We start from the raw sequence: 16,340 nt of genomic DNA on the forward strand, positions 1-16,340 counted from the left end.
CATTATGAAGATCGAAAATTACTCCATCTGTAATACCCATGTTGCGGGATCCTTGCCATCAAACTTCCTCATATCGATTATTGGAATATGGTGGGTCTTCAATCCAACATTAGAGTCTATGGAATCATGATTAACATTTTTTTTGTTCTCATCATGAGTTTCCTTTACTACACTTTCACCGTTAGTGACCATTTCTTGTAGCAACTTATTCATATTTATCTTCAATTCTTCCATCGTATCATCCATGCTATCCATTTTAGCATCCATGCCATTCATCTTATCTTCCATGCCATCCATCTTAGCTTCTACACCTTTCTTTAAACAATCCATCTTAGCTTCTACACCTTTCTTTAAACCATCCATTTTAGCTTCTACATCTTTCATCTTAGATTCTGTTACTTTTTGTGCAAGTGACACTTATTGCACTTGGTCTCGTAATTTTGATATATCATGTTGCATTTCTTCCCCTTCTTCATGAGTCACACTAGAGCTTTTAGGTTGCTTACTAGGTGTTTGCATTTTCTTTCCTCAGGGCATCAATTACCGATAATAATTCTTTACTATGCCCTTTGAATTTCTTCAAACTAATTTTTCAAACCAAGCTTAAGAAAAAATTAAAAAAAACTACACACCTCTTTTCACTTTGTAGGATTTTGATATTGAATCTAATGTATCTCTGTAATTTCAGATCATCCAGTTCTGAAATTGCAACTTTTAGTATCCCTCTGCGTCCTCTTTCCAATGCCACCAATCTGATCCAAATTGGATTCTCCAAGAAGAGTTATGCACAATCTCCCAAGATGACCTGATTATAGACCTTTCCAGAAGAGCGAACTTGTATAAAGTGCCACATGTTACTGTTTCAACCTATGGCACTAAAAGATATATACAAGAAACTACAATCCATCCTCTTTCTTTACCTTCTTACAAAACTTCAATCCAATGCTCAGGGAGAAAGTTATGACGATTTTCCCCAGGTCACCTATTTGGAATGTAATTCAGTAGTCTACAAAAAGACCAACTTTCTCAGATCATATCTCTGCAAATATAGCGCTAAAAGCTCTAAAATTTGGACCTGAGGTTCAGTGTGATTTCATCTCAAATGGGTTTTTTTTTCGCTTCTGAAACATCGCAGAAAAAAAGTTATAGCGAAAATGCCACAATGACCTATTTGGAGCAGCGAAACCCTAGAATCCAAAGCTCTGATACCAAATGTTATGAAACCAGCTGACATAAAGATAGAAAAGAGAGATCAACGCCTTAGAATTCAGCCTCTTCGAGCGAGAAACCTCCTTTACATTACACAAATGAACAATTCTTGGATGATTCAAATGACAAGACCTCCTTTCTATATATAGGAGTCTATGGAGTCACAATATAACCCAGCCGACCTAACAATAATAATATAAAGCCACAAAAATAATAATAGAGGGATTCTATGAGGCATAGTAATACAAATATGGGGACAATAGGGGCTCAACAATATTAATAAGGGATACAACTACAATAGTAATGGGGTAATCACTAATATTATAGGGACCTAACAAATTCACCACCAAATTATACCCCGCAACCTTATATCTTCAGGGGCAATCTTCAGGGAAATCTTGGTGCATGTATAAATTCCAAGGCTTCCCAGCTGATCACAATGATATTCAAGCTAAGGTTTCATAGTTTCTAAGTTAAGTTAGCAGGAGGAAAATGTTGAGCTCAAATACATTTTTCCTACCCTTTCCCTTCCCAGGCAGCGGCTGTGAAGTATTTCTTATTTGTCATCCTATTGGTCCTCATTTATAACCTAGATATAGTAGCGGGAAAACACTGGTAGACAACCAGGAATTACAAGTTCAATGTAACCATATAGAGTGAAAATCATTTATACTATGTTGGTGATTGCTGGGGTGTTCGAGTGTTTGATTATATTAACCTAATTGTACATGAATTGGGTTGCAGTTGAGGCAAGGTGATGCTATACGTCTTTGCAACACAAAACCTTTGATCACCGTGAATGGATAGTATCCAGGTTCTATAATTTTTGCTCAGGAGGGAGATCAAGTAATTATAAAGCTCGTAAACCACATTAAGGACAATGTGACTATTCATTGGTAACTATATTTGTGGTTCTTTTAAATTTTAGTAAGGAGAGATTTATGATATGTATGATAAAGTAAGTGTTTTGATGATTATTATGGATTGATTTCTATATGTGATAATAGTACTTATCTAGCTTGCATGCAACTACTAAATAGTTGTAGATATCATGTATATTGTTTTTGCATGCAGGCATGAGATTCGACAGCTGAGGTCTGGATGGGAAGATGGTCCTGGTTATATCACCCAATGTCCAATTCAAACTGGAATGAGTTATGTTTACAACTTGACCATCACAAGACATTGAGGAACTGTATGGTGGCACACACACATTTCTTGGTTAAGCGCTAGTGTACATGGTGCCATCATTATATATCCTAAGCCACACACTCCCTACCCATTTCCTAGGCCATCCAAAGAAGTCACCATTATTCTAGGTAAGTTCATATATCTTAATACCTTTTGTGGATAATCTATACCTTATAACAATTTCCAGAGATAATATGAGATGGAATTTAATGGTTTTACACATAGCACCTTGTAGGAGAATGGTGGAATGTAGATACTGAAAAGGTTATTCAGCAAGCCCTCCAAATACGAGGAGGTCCAAATGTGTCAGGTGCCTTCACTATAAATGGATTTCCTATATCATTGTACAATTGCGCCAATGGTAATGATAATTGTATTTAAAGTTTTTGCTTGTTTGATATATTGGCCACAAAAAGAGGATCTCACTCACTTACTAACCATGGCATGCTATGTAGATACATTTGTTCTAAATGTCAATCTTGGGAAGACATATCTCCTTCAAATCATCAATGTTTCCCTCAATGATGAGCTCTTCCTTTCCATTGCAAATCACAACATGATTATGGTGGAAGTAGATGCTGTTTATGTGAAGCCTTTCCATACAAACACTCTTGTTATAACACCCATCCAAACCACCAATGTGTTATTCACTTTTAATGTTATTGTTAACGTTGGAGGAGTTAAACAATTTTACATAGCAGCTCTCCCATTTGTTACAGGTGGTGGAACATTTGATAACTCCACTGTTGTAGGAATTGTGAGCTACAACATTTCCAATTCTAATACTTCTTCTATCGTTATGATGCCTAAACTTCCTACCCTTAATGACACTTCCTTTGCATCCAACTTTAGTGCAAAATTGAGAAGCTGGGCTAACTCGTAATTCCCTACACTAGTTCCTCAAACAGTGGACAAGAAGATTTTCTTTATAGTTGGTCTGGGATTGAATCCTTGTCCAAAGGGGATGGGAAATGCCACATGCCAGGCACCCATTGGAACAAGATTCACTGCCTCTGTCAACAACATTTCTTTTGTTCTCCCAAACACTGCTCTTCTTCAGTCCCACTATTTCAAGTAAATGAAAGGAGTCTATAAGACCAATTTTCCAGACAATCCTCCATTCCCATTCAATTACACTGGCACTCCACCCAATAATACACAGGCTGTGAATGGGACTAGAGTAAAAGTCCTTCCCTTCAACACAATTGTTCAATTAATTCTTCAAGACACCAGCATCTTCAGCACAGACAACCATCCTGTCCATCTCCATGGTTTCAATTTCTTTGTGGTGGGCCAAGGTGTTGGAAACTACAATGAATCAACAGATGCACCCAACTTTAACCTCATTGACCCTGTTGAGAGAAAAATTGTGGTAGATCCCAAAGGAGGTTGGCCTGCTATCAGATTCCATGCAAACAATCCAAGTAATGCCTACAAAATATTCACACAATCTTAACTCATTTCCCATTCAACTTTGTATTAAATCATATCATTGCATAGATGCAAATTATAATAATGTTTGCTTACTCAATATCCATGGAATATATGTAGGTTTGTGGTTCATGCACTACCATTTGGAGGTTCACACATCGTCGGGACTGAAAGTGTGGCGTGGGTAGTAAAGAACGGAAAAGGGCCCCTTCAAACTCTCCCGCCTCCTCCCTCTAACATCCCTCCTTGCTGATCCCATTCCTTATCTCTAGTGCCCACCATCACTTTCATTTCCTTCCCGTTTCATTTGTTTTAGATGTTGTCATCGGGGTTTTGATAGGAATATTTCACAATAAGCATGTTGCCACCTTGCGGCCTTTATCCTCAAGAAGCCTTTTGATCCAACGAAAAAGGCAACCGATCAAAATGAAGAAGAATTGTATTGAATCATTGTACAGACAAGTGCTTGGTACATAATAAAAGAGTTTTGTGTTCTTCATCTATGACATGAAGATTTCACTTCCCATTAGAGTGATTAGCTTTTAGAAGCACGCCTTAAGACAAAGGTAATGTATGGAAGTTGTATAACATTGAGGCATTTGTATAAATTTTCTTTAATGGTGAAATTGATTTGGTTAAAGTTAGATCACCTAACATATCACTTTTCATTTATTTTCTTCATCCATATGTGGTAACAATTTACAACGTTTCCTTTGCAGCATTTGGTGCAAATGCTAGTTGATAGTCTATTACTAGCAACCATTGGTTATTGGGACATAATAGGCCACAACTCACTATTCAGAAAAGACACTCTACTTTCCTTATATAACATATACACCTTGTATTCTTTTTGGGGTTTCCTTCCTCCACTTCGGGTTTTCAAAATTGGAACAAGGGTCTCTCAAACCATTGATGGTTTTTTTATTGGGCCCACCTATCCTTTAGCACCATTTTCATTTCCAAGACTACATATCCTTCTGCATGTATTTCAATTGTTTCTATATATATGTATATTTGAAGGGTCAAAAAACCATGAAACACTATCAACATGCCCTTGCACCTTTTGGTGAAAATGCTAGTAACTTAATATTTGTTGAATGTTCCTTTTTCTCCCAATTCTAAAGATTCACTTACACACTTACACAGTTACTATAAATGTAGTTTTCAGGATTTCCATAACTCTTCACGTAATACTCTAAAGTGTGCTAGCTCAATGGAAGAGAGCCTACCTTACAAGCAGGAGGTTGGTGGTTCGATTCCACTGTGCGCTAACATGAATTAATCAATGATTTTGTAGTTTAGTTTTAATTAAATGTTTTTTATATCGATTCTTTTCAATGGTGAGATATTTCTGGATTCATTGTTTAATATTGTCTCTACAGACACAATAGCTAGTATTAAAGACATATTATCTCTAATCTGAGTGTTGTCTCTAGAGAGACAAAAATGAAATTGTCTCAAGAGAGAAAAAAATGAAATTGTCTCCTAAGAGACAATAATGTTTGTGTTATATATTGTCTTTATAGAGACAATTTTTTAAGACAATAATTTCTTATACACCCGTTTAAAGACAATATTTAAGACAATACACAAGTTCTTTTTTGTCTCAAGTTAAGACAATTTACCCAAAAATTGTCTCAAATATTGTCTTAAAACCACCCTTTATGTAGTAGTGTTTGTATATTTTATGTTGGGTAACGAAAGGTGTAGGATGGTATTAAGAGTTTTTTAGAGAGAAAGCTATGTGTAGTTGAAACATTGACATTTTTTGTAAATCAATGATGGAAAGCATGATATTGTAATTTGTCATATGTACTACCTTTAATACTAATGAGTATCGTTTTTTCTACTGGAAAAAAAAATATATAACAACCAACCTTGAACTCTTTATGGGTGCTTCCAGTTACTCAATGACCATCATTTATAGGCAAGGCATAGACGTAACAAAGAGGCTATTAAAAGGAACAATAGCAAGTCATGTGCTCCTTTTCATTACTGTAATCAAAAAGTCCCTCGCCTTCAATTTGTAGAGTGCTAGAAAGCATTCAAATTCAGGCAACAGCCACTCTAGAAGATCCACACTTCTAAAATGAGAGGGAGCGGAAGCGGAGAATGGTAGATAAGACCGTGGAAATTATCGGGTCTCTGGCTAACACTTAATTTGAAACACCATGCTAGTAGTTTTTTTCACTTCTCACACCAATGGAAACCATGAAAATTGAAATTTGAAGTTTTCCAAACTTGAAATTTAAATTACAAGATTGAAATATATATTTTTCTTCAAAGATAAAATTGAAACAAATCAACATAAACAATATATATGCCAAAAATAAATAGACGCTAGTGGTTTTATGGATGCTACATAATAATGGAATGTAAAGGGTTGAGAATATGAACTTATTGTGTGTTTGGGGAGTTTCGGACAATTTTGATAAAAACAAATCTATCTTTAGTGAGACTTTTTGGAAGTTTTTCTTGTGGGTTTTTCCAGTCTAATTTCTCTAAAATCCAATAGAAATTTATTCAAATCACAAGCTTGATAGGTAACCCCTGCACAATTGAAGTGCCATAGGGGTTAATACCATCAAAAAACTAGTTTAAATAACACAAATCAAAACTTAACCTCAAATTTTTCTTTATCCAATATTTAAATTATTTTTTCTTTAAAATTAATTAAGTATTAAAGAAAAACTTAATCATCAATATTACCAATAAATAAAAATTAAATAAAATAAAAAAAATGGCTTAATCATGAGGATTACCAATAATTCAAAAACCAGTGATATAATTTTCTACAAAGGGTTATGTAAAAGCTCAACCCAATGTTCTCCTTATCATTTTTTACAGTTTATGCAATACTGTATTATAATAACGAACAACAAAATTCCAACCATGCACCATGAAAAGTAATTTTTTATAAAATTTTCCACAAAATTGCACTTCTACCATAATAAATAAAAAAGATTTATTGAAAACATTGTTATCAATATAATAAATAAAAAATAAGCGATTTGACTCGTGACGCTTTTAGGTCGATAGAGAAAGAGGACACGGGACTAAATTACAGGCGACTTTGGCCATCAGCAAGCATACACACAAAAAATTGGGACAGTGCAATACTTGCATAATCACATTGACATGTTTCCATCACATGGACATAATCATAATGGACTGCACTTTATTCCTAATAAAAGAACCTTAGAATTAAGGTTATCCTAATGATACAATTGCATATTTCAAAGTGTGGAGCGAAGCCCCCATTACAAAAGAATAATTGAATATAAGGGGAGTATGAGAATCAGGTTATCCTAATGATACAATTGCATATCTGAAAGTGTGGAGCGAAGCCCCAATTACAAAAGAATAATCGAATATAAGGGAAGTACGGGAAGCAGGTTATCGTAATGATACAATTGCATATCTGAAATTGTGGAGCAAGCCCTAATTACAAAAGAATAATCGAATATAAGGGAAATACGGGAAGCAGTCAATAGCCTGTACTACGATCATGAGCCTGCGTACACTGCAACACGCTTATTATTCAAGCGATGGCAAATTTATGAAATACATAGGTGCAACATATCAAAGGTTAAGCTGTGGAAGTTAGCCAAGATTGAATAGGGCTATAGAAGAACCAGGAGCAAGAGTAGTTGAAAATAATTAATATTATTTTGTATTAATGGAGAAATGGTTACACCAGTTGTAATGTATCTCTTTAGTTTAGGATTTGTTCCTAGAGTTTAGGAGTTTGGTTGCAACTTCGTGATCTCTAGTAATGTACTTAATGATGTAATTTCTCATTTGATGATGTAGAGTGTACGGAGAGGGTTCTCTTTGTTTGAGTGCAGCCTCAAGGTGCAATACTCACCTGTGAGCTGTAACTCCTTGTTTTTCAATTCAAGTGTGATTTTTATCTTGGTATCAAAGCACAGAGTAGGGATAACCTTATTTTTTTAGGATGCAAGAACTGTAGTGGCGGTGGAGTGTACAGAAGCATTCGTAGAATCAGGTGGACTGCAGTAACACCTGAAGACAGGTCTCAGATGACTGCTCATCTCTGAGTAGAAGAAAGTGTTGGCGCGGTTTCATCGCGAACAGTCGCGCCTTTTTTGATCGAAAGAAAGGGTTGGCGCTATTTATTAAAGAACGATCGCGCCATTTGGCACTGTTTTGAGAGTGATAATCGCACCACCATGCCAGGAATTGCTATTGGCGTGGAAAATCAAGCCTGAGTCACACCAATTTTGTGAGATGCATTGATTTTGTTTTCGGCGCGGTTATTTCGCTGTTGAGAAGCGCCAACCTCTTTTTCTGTGGAAAATCTGCAATTTTTGCATATCGTCCTTGCCCGGTGGTGGCACTCTGAAATTTCTAATCTACTCGGTGGCAGCAGATCGAATTTGTTCGGTGGTGGCGCATTGGAGTTCCTAATCTACTCGGTGGCAGCAGATTGGATTTCCCGGTGGTGGCGCATTGAAGTTCCTGATCTACTTAGTGGCAGCAGATCGGACTTGCCTGGTGGTGGTGCATTGAAGTTCCTGATCTACTCGGTGGCAACAGATTGGACTTGCCCAGTGGTGGCACATTGGAGTTCCTAATCTTTTCGGTGGTAGCAGATCGATTTACCCGGTGGTGGCGCATTAGAGTTCGTGATCTGTTCGGTGGTAGCAGATCGGATTTGCCTAGTGGTGGCACATCGGAGTTCCTGATTTGTTCGGTGGTAGCAGATCGGATTTGCCCGGTGGTGGTGCATTGGTGTTCCTGATCTGTTCGCTGGCACCAGATCGGACTTGCCCGGTGGTGGCTCATTGAAGACTTATTCATGAGAGGATCAGAAATTTTATCAGTCTAATATGAATAACAGTGATGAGTACACTCTTAAGCCAGAAAAGTCGTGGTCTATTATTAGGCCAGTAGATTATTTGCTCAGGGAGTAGTGGCTGCTGTTTATTTTGATAGGAATCTCCATCGCATCGACTTTGTTTATCCTTCATCCTAGTTTTTTGGCTTCTAATGTTAATGAGAATGGAAGGTTTGTGCCCGACAAACCTCATTGGGTTGTTTATGAGGCTCCTGTTTCTCGGTTTGCTCAGAATCATTCAGGTTCGACGGTGAATTCGGGGGCTAAAGTGACCCTATGTTTGAAGAGAAAGTCCCTGCGAGTTGTCGTGACGGGCGAAGCTCGCTTTGTTGGCAGTCATCTACTTGACAAGCTCATGGCAAGAGGTGACAGTGTTATTGTTGTCGACAATTTCTTCATAGGAAGGAAGGAGAATGTTTTGCATCATTTTGGCAATCCGAGGTTTGAACGGATAAAGCATGATGTTGTTAATCCCATCGGAGTCCATAGTTGCTATGAGGAGGGTAAGAGAACAGCCGAAAGTCTGGCTATGGATTATCACAGGAGATCAAATGTTGAGGTTCAGATTGCTCGAACTTTCAATACATACTGTCCACGAATGTGCCTTGATGATGGTCGGGTTGCAAGTAATTTTGTTTCTCAGGCTTTGCGCAAGGAGCCTTTGACAGTCTGTGGAAATGGGGAATAGACACGGAGCTTCCAGTCCGCTTTTGATCTGGTTGAAGGCCTTATGCGACTTATGGAGGGCGAACATGTTGGTCCTTTCAATCTTGGGAATCTTGGGGAATTTACAATGTTAGAACTAGAACAGGTTGAAGATGGAAAGGATGACTCTAACAGTGATTGGGACATTCCATTGCTAATGGAAGAAAACAGTGAGGAAGATGAAGAGCACGAGCAGAAACAAGAAGAAGAAGTAACAGGAAATGTAATCAATAATGCAAGCCCAGAAAAGGCTGAAATAGACAGATTTGAGGTAAGTCCCAATACCAAGGAGATCAAGTAGGAATACTTGATTATTTTCTAAATTGAAAGACTCTGCATTAATGTCGACGATTTTAAACATTGTAGAACCTGCAAATTATGAGGAAGCAAGTAATTCTAATGCATGGAGGGCTGCAATGTATGAGGAAATAGAATCAATAAACAGAAACCATACTTGGGATTTGGTTGAATTGCCTGAAGGTAAAACCCCCATAGGATGCAAATGGTTGTATAAACCAAAAATAAATGCAGATGGGAGTATAGAGAACCTTAAAGCTAGACTGGTAGGAAAGGGTTACTCACAGAAAGAGGGAATAGATTTTGATGACACCTTTGCTCCTGTAGCCAAATTAAACACCATTAGAATGCTAATTTCCTTAGCAACAAAACACAAATGGCAGCTATACCAGCTAGATGTTAAGTCTATATTTCTGAATGGTGACTTGAAGGAAGAAATTTATTTAGTACAGCCTAAAGGTTTTGTGAAAAAGGGGCAGGCACATCTTGTGTGTAAATTGAAAAAGGCACTTTATGGTTTAAAACAGGCACCCAGGTCGTGGTATAAGAAAATCGACTCATTTTTTGTTCAGCATGGCTTTCATAGGAGCTTGAATGATCCAAATCTGTATACCAAGTTTAATAAACAGAGGCAAATTATTTTGATTTCTTTGTATGTAGATGAAATGATCATAACAGGGAATGCTAACAATCTGATCAAAGAAATCAGATGTCACAAGTGTATGAGATGGAAAGACTCTGGACAAATCTTTCTTACTCAAGGGAAGTATGCCAAAAGCTTGCTGGAAAGGTTAAGAATTGAGCAGTACAGATCAGCAGCAACACCATTACAACAGAACCTAAAGTTGGGCAGTGATGACAGTACTAAAGAGGTCGATGCTACAATGTACAGACAACTAGTTGGCAGTTTGATATATCTGACTACAACTAGACCAGATTTGGCATATTCTGTTAGTGTGTTGATCCATTTCATGTCAAAACCACTCGAAAGTTTCTGGGTTGCAACAAAAATTGTGTTGAGGTATCTTAGTGGTACTAGTAATTATGGCATTTTGTACACTGACACTTCTGATGTTATTCTAGTCGGCTTTTCAGATTCCGATTGGGCAGGTAACTTGGATGATTGAAGATCTATCACAGGTTATGCATTCAGCATTGGATCCGGGGTCATAGCATGGAGCAGCAAAAGGCAGAGCACTGTAGCTCTGTTTCATCGAGAGAAACTATCAAAAGAGATATGTGTTGAATAGTGTAAAACTTGTGATAACATGGCTGATATTTTTACTCTGGCTATGGATTATCACAGGAGATCAAATGTTGAGGTTCGGATTGCTCGAATTTTCAATACATACGGTCCGCGAATGTGCCTTGATTATGGTCGAGTTGTAAGTAATTTTGTTGCTCAGGCTTTGCGCAAGGAGCCTTTGACAGTCTATGGAAATGGGGAATAGACACAGAGCTTCTAGTTCGTTTCTAATCTGGTTGAAGGCCTTATGTGACTTATGGAGGGCGAACATGTTGGTCCTTTCAATCTTGGGAATCCTGGGGAATTTACAATGTTAGAACTAGAACAGGTTGAAGATGGAAAGGATGACTCTAACAGTGATTGGGACATTCCATTGCTAATGGAAGAAAATAGTGAGGAAGATGAAGAGCACGAGCAGAAACAAGAAGAAGAAGTATCAGGAAATGTAATCAATAATGCAAGCCCAGAAAATGCTGAAATAGACAGATTTGAGGTAAGTCCCCTACCAAGGAGATCAAGTAGGAATACTCGATTATTTTCTAAATTGAAAGACTATGCATTAATGTCAATGATTTTAAACATTGTAGAACCTACAAATTATAAGGAAGCAAGTAATTCTGATGCATGGAGGGCTGCAATGTATGAGGAAATAGAATCAATAAACAGAAACCATACTTGGGATTTGGTTGAATTGCCTGAAGGTAAAATCCCCATAGGATGCAAATGGTTGTATAAACCAAAAATAAATGCAGATGGGAGTATAGAGAAACCTAAAGCTAGACTGGTAGCAAAGGGTTACTCACAGAAAGGGGGAATAGATTTCGATGAAACCTTTGCTCTTGTAGCCAAATTAAACACCATTAGAATGCTAATTTCCTTAGCAACAAAACAAAAATGGCAGCTACACCAGCTAGATGTTAAGTCTGCATTTCTGAATGGTGACTTGAAGGAAGAAATTTATTTAGTACAGCCTGAAGGTTTTGTGAAAAAGGGGCAGGGACATCCTGTGTGTAAATTGAAAAAGGCACTTTATGGTTTAAAATAGGCACCCAGGTCGTGGTATGAGAAAATTGACTCGTTTTTTGTTCAACATGGCTTTCATAGGAGCTTGAGTGATCCAAATATGTATACCAAGTTTAATAAACAGAGGCAAATTATTTTGATTTCTTTGTATGTAGATGAAATGATCATAACATGGAATGCTAACAATCTGATCAAAGAAATCAGATGTCACAAGTGTATGAGATGGAAAGACTCTGGACAAATCTTTCTTACTCAAGGGAAGTATGCCAGAAGCTTGCTGGAAAGGTTAAGAATTGAGCAGTACAGATCAGCAGCAACACCATTACAGTAGAACTTAAAGTTGAGCGGTGATGACGGTACTAAAGAGGTCGATGCTACCATGTACAAACAGCTAGTTGGCAGTTTGATATATCTGACTACAACTATACCAGATTTGGCATATTCTGTTAGTGTGTTGAGCCAGTTCATGTCAAAACCACTCGAAAGTCGCTGGGTCGCAGCAAAAATTATGTTGAGGTATCTTAGTGGTACTAATAATTATGGCATTTTGTACATTGACACTTTCTGATGTTATTCTAGCAGGTTTTTTAGATTCCGATTGGGCAGGTGACTTGGATGATTGAAAATCTATCACAGGTTACGCATTAAGCATTGGATCCGGGGTCATAGCATGAAGCAGCAAAAGGCAGAGCACTTTAGCTTTGTTTCATCGAGAGAAACTATCAAAAGAGATATGTGTTGAATATTGCAAAACTTGTGATAACATGGGTGATATTTTTACTAAGCCTCTTGGGCGTGTAAAGTTTTAATTGTTTAGAGGGATGCTAGGAGTTCAGGTTAATCCTTTCTCCATTAAGGGGGGGAGTTGAAAATAATTAATATTATTTTGTATTATTGGAGAAATGGTTACACCAGTGGTAACATATCTCCTTAGTTTAGGATTTGTTCCTAGAGTTTAGGAGTTTGGTTGCAACTTCATGATCTCTAGTAATGTGCTTAATGATGTAATTGCTCATTTGATGATGTAGAGTGTACAAAGAGAGTTCTCTTTGTTTGAGTGCAGTCTCCAGGTGCAGTACTCACCTGTAAGTTATAACTCCCTCTTTTTCAATTCAAGTTTGATTTTTATCTAGAGTTTGTCATGAAGTAGTCTGAAACCACTGATAAAACAACCTTCATATCTGCAAGAATAAAAAACAAACATAGGCACACAAAAAGTGAGAATCGACTTCTCTTTTACAGTCAATGTTTTGACATATAATTGACTTCATGCTGATTATACAGAAGGAGAATATATATAGAATACCAAGAAATACGTAGCTTCATGGTCCAATCTTGTCAGTCCAAATTCATTAACCAGAACAGACTCGCCAGAGGAATGGAACAGAAACAAATCATCCCCAAAGAAATCCTTGACATTTATAGGCCTTGAGGGGATTGCAGTTGGGACGTCATTGATGAATACAGTTATTGATGGGTTGGGGTTAGTGATAGAGCCCTCTTTCACGCCTCCTATTCCTGCACACCAAGATTAATATCAGACATGGCCGAGAGAACTTATTAACGTTCACGACAATCCGTGTGTGTACATGCACGTTTGCAGCTTCATGTCAAGACACGAGAATGATATTGTTCCAGTGATATCAGTGCATGTACCTTCATTCAGTGTGCTTGGACCCCCTGCTGCTGCAGCTGCTTCCGCTCCTATTTCCTCCATGTTACGGAGCTCATTATAATGACTCATTTCATCGTGCACGGTATGCAGATCATAATGATGCTCGGCAGATGAATGAACCGATGGAGCAGAAGAGAAACAATATTGATCTCCAATGTCAGCCTGCATGGCATTGGCTGGACTGTTAGAAAAGTTCAGAGAAATACTAGACGGAACAGATGTTGATGTATGCAGATCATAATGACGCCCGACAGATGAATAAAGTGGCGCAACTGAAGAGAAGCAATATTAATCTCCAATGTTACCCTGCATGGCATGTTCAATAAAGTTTTAGACGGAGCAGATGATGGTGTATGCAGATCATCATGATTTCCGGACGATGAATAAAGTGGCGCAGCAGAAGAGAAGCAATATTGATCTCCAATGTTATGTTGGAATGATAATTTCAAACTGTCGGAAGCTGATAGTTGAAAAGCAACAGCGACTTTACTTCAATGAACCTGCAGATTTTTTCCTGCAATGTGTTCCCATCGCATATCGCACATTTCCTTGTCAACCTTCACTGTGAACCTTTGATTGTCTACGATTTCAATTTCGCGATGCGATCTAATCGCATATCGCAAATCGCATGATTCAACGGTTATGGAAGCGGTGGCACATCTTTTCTCTTCCTCCGATGCGATGGTGCGATATTATGATAAGCCATGCATTAAATTCTGATAAGATATTTTCAGCCGTGTAATTAATGATATTTACTACGGTTGGTAAATGTAGGTGAAATTTTTAATTTTATTGTTTTCTATTTTACGGAAGTATGGGCAAAAGCAACACGTATTGTAAGATATTTTGTGTTGTTCATTATATAAAAAAATGAAAGAGCAGAAACGAGTGTGTAGAATTAGAGAACGAGTTTGTTTGCTTGTTTTTTTTTTTTTTTTTTTTTTTTTTTTTTTTTCTGCATCGCACAATAGTGCTGAACCTTTACTTTTATGAGATAATGAAATTGGTTTCTGGAACTGGAGCATTCCTGATGTAATCCCTCTGAAGAGGAAGACTATTTTGTAACAGTTTTTTTTTGTTGTTTTCTAATAAAGATCTTGTATTAGAAATAGAGCGTTGTTCTCTGTGCTATTTCTTTTGTGTTTGAAATAAACAGAAATTTCCAACATGGTATCAGAGCTAGTCTAGGCACTCAGTGAGTCAAAAACAGAGTTTGTTTTTCACTGTAGGAGCTGTAAGAAGCTTATCAAGCAGAGAAAGTTTTCTTTGCTTTTTATTATACAGTCAGTATCTCTTCTTTATTTATACAGGTTAAGATGGCAGATGCTGGAACTGGTTTGACAAATTCCCAACTGCCACAGTTTAATGGAAAAAATTACAGTTATTGGTCTATGCTGAACCGGCAGATGCGACAGCATTGGCTGCTTTGACAGTAGCAGAAAGAGACTAGTTGAAGAGCGACAGGAAGAAGGATGCCAAAGCCCTCTTTTTTCTCTTCCAATCAGTACATGAAAGTGTTTTTCCACGGATAGCAGCAGCAAAAAAATCCAAGGAGGCATGGGATATTCTCAAAACTGCCTATCAAGGCATGGAGAAGGTGAAGACTGCAAAGTTGCAGATGTTGAGGAGAGACTTTGAAACACTCAGCATGAAGGAATCTGATACAATAGATTCATTTTTCACTCAGGTTATTGGGCTGATAACCCAGATAAGATCTCATGGTGAGATTCTTGAAGAAAGAAGGATTGTAGAGAAGATCTTGAGATGTTTACCCTCAAGGTTTGAAGCTGTTGTGGTAGCAATAGAAGAAACAAAGGATCTCTCACAGTTCACAGTAGATGAACTGAGTGCTTCTCTTATGTCTCATGAACACAGACTGAGTAGAGGAACAGATTCCTCTTTTGAGCAAGCATTCAAGACTCAGATGTCTTTTGGCCAAAGAAGAGGTCAAGGCAGAGAAACTAACAGAGGTCGTGGAAGAAGCCAAAATAGAGGCAAAAATAATCTTGCAAGCACAAGCGGAAGGAGCTGCAATCAGAACCAAGATGAAGGTTCAAGCAAACAACGAGCTCATGGACAAAGGTATGACAAATCCCAAGTCCAATGTCATTATTGTAAGAAATATGGGCACTATGCTAATGAATGTAGAAAAAAACAAAATGACATGAATAGTAGGCAGAATGCTAATTTTGCAAATGAAGAAGATAAGAATCCAAAGATTGTGTTGTTAACATGTAACATTGCACAAGATAAACAAGAAGATTTTTGGTTCTTAGACTCAGGTTGTAGTAATCACATGACTGGAAATATTGCAATGTTTGCCAATATGGATGAAAATGTGAGATCTGAGGTAACAACAGGAACTGATAGTAAGATATCTGTCAAGGGTAAGGGCAGAGTCAGTATCCAAGCAAGAAATGGAGAATAGATGATTGTGCGAGAGGTATACTATGTACCCGATCTGAAATGTAATATTTTGAGCATTGGACAGCTCATTAACAAAGGTTACAATGTGTTCTTCAAAGATGATATGTGTATAATCAGAGACATACCTGCAAGTGAGAAGATCATCGCACAAGTGCAGATGACCAACAATAGAATGTTTCCTCTCAAACTCAAGGCAGATTTGAAGGAAGGAAGAGCTATTGCAGCTGTAACACAAGAAGTCTTTCAAGAACAAGTGAAAGATGAGAATTGGTTGT

General features: G+C 37.6%; 2 pseudogenes; both read left to right on the forward strand.

Moving 5' to 3' along the window:
• LOC149159039 (laccase-12-like) overlaps positions 1 to 4,084 on the forward strand; it is a 139,326-nt pseudogene extending 135,242 nt beyond the window's left edge.
• Positions 4,085 to 8,684: 4,600 nt separating this feature from the next.
• On the forward strand, positions 8,685 to 9,380 carry LOC149159040 (UDP-glucuronic acid decarboxylase 2 pseudogene; annotated as a pseudogene).
• Positions 9,381 to 16,340: the final 6,960 nt, after the last annotated feature.

Source organism: Pinus tabuliformis, chromosome 5_2 (genome assembly GCF_031772625.1).
Source record: "Pinus tabuliformis cultivar Carrire ecotype Pingquan chromosome 5_2, CPIR1, whole genome shotgun sequence".
Lineage (NCBI taxonomy): Eukaryota > Viridiplantae > Streptophyta > Pinopsida > Pinales > Pinaceae > Pinus > Pinus tabuliformis.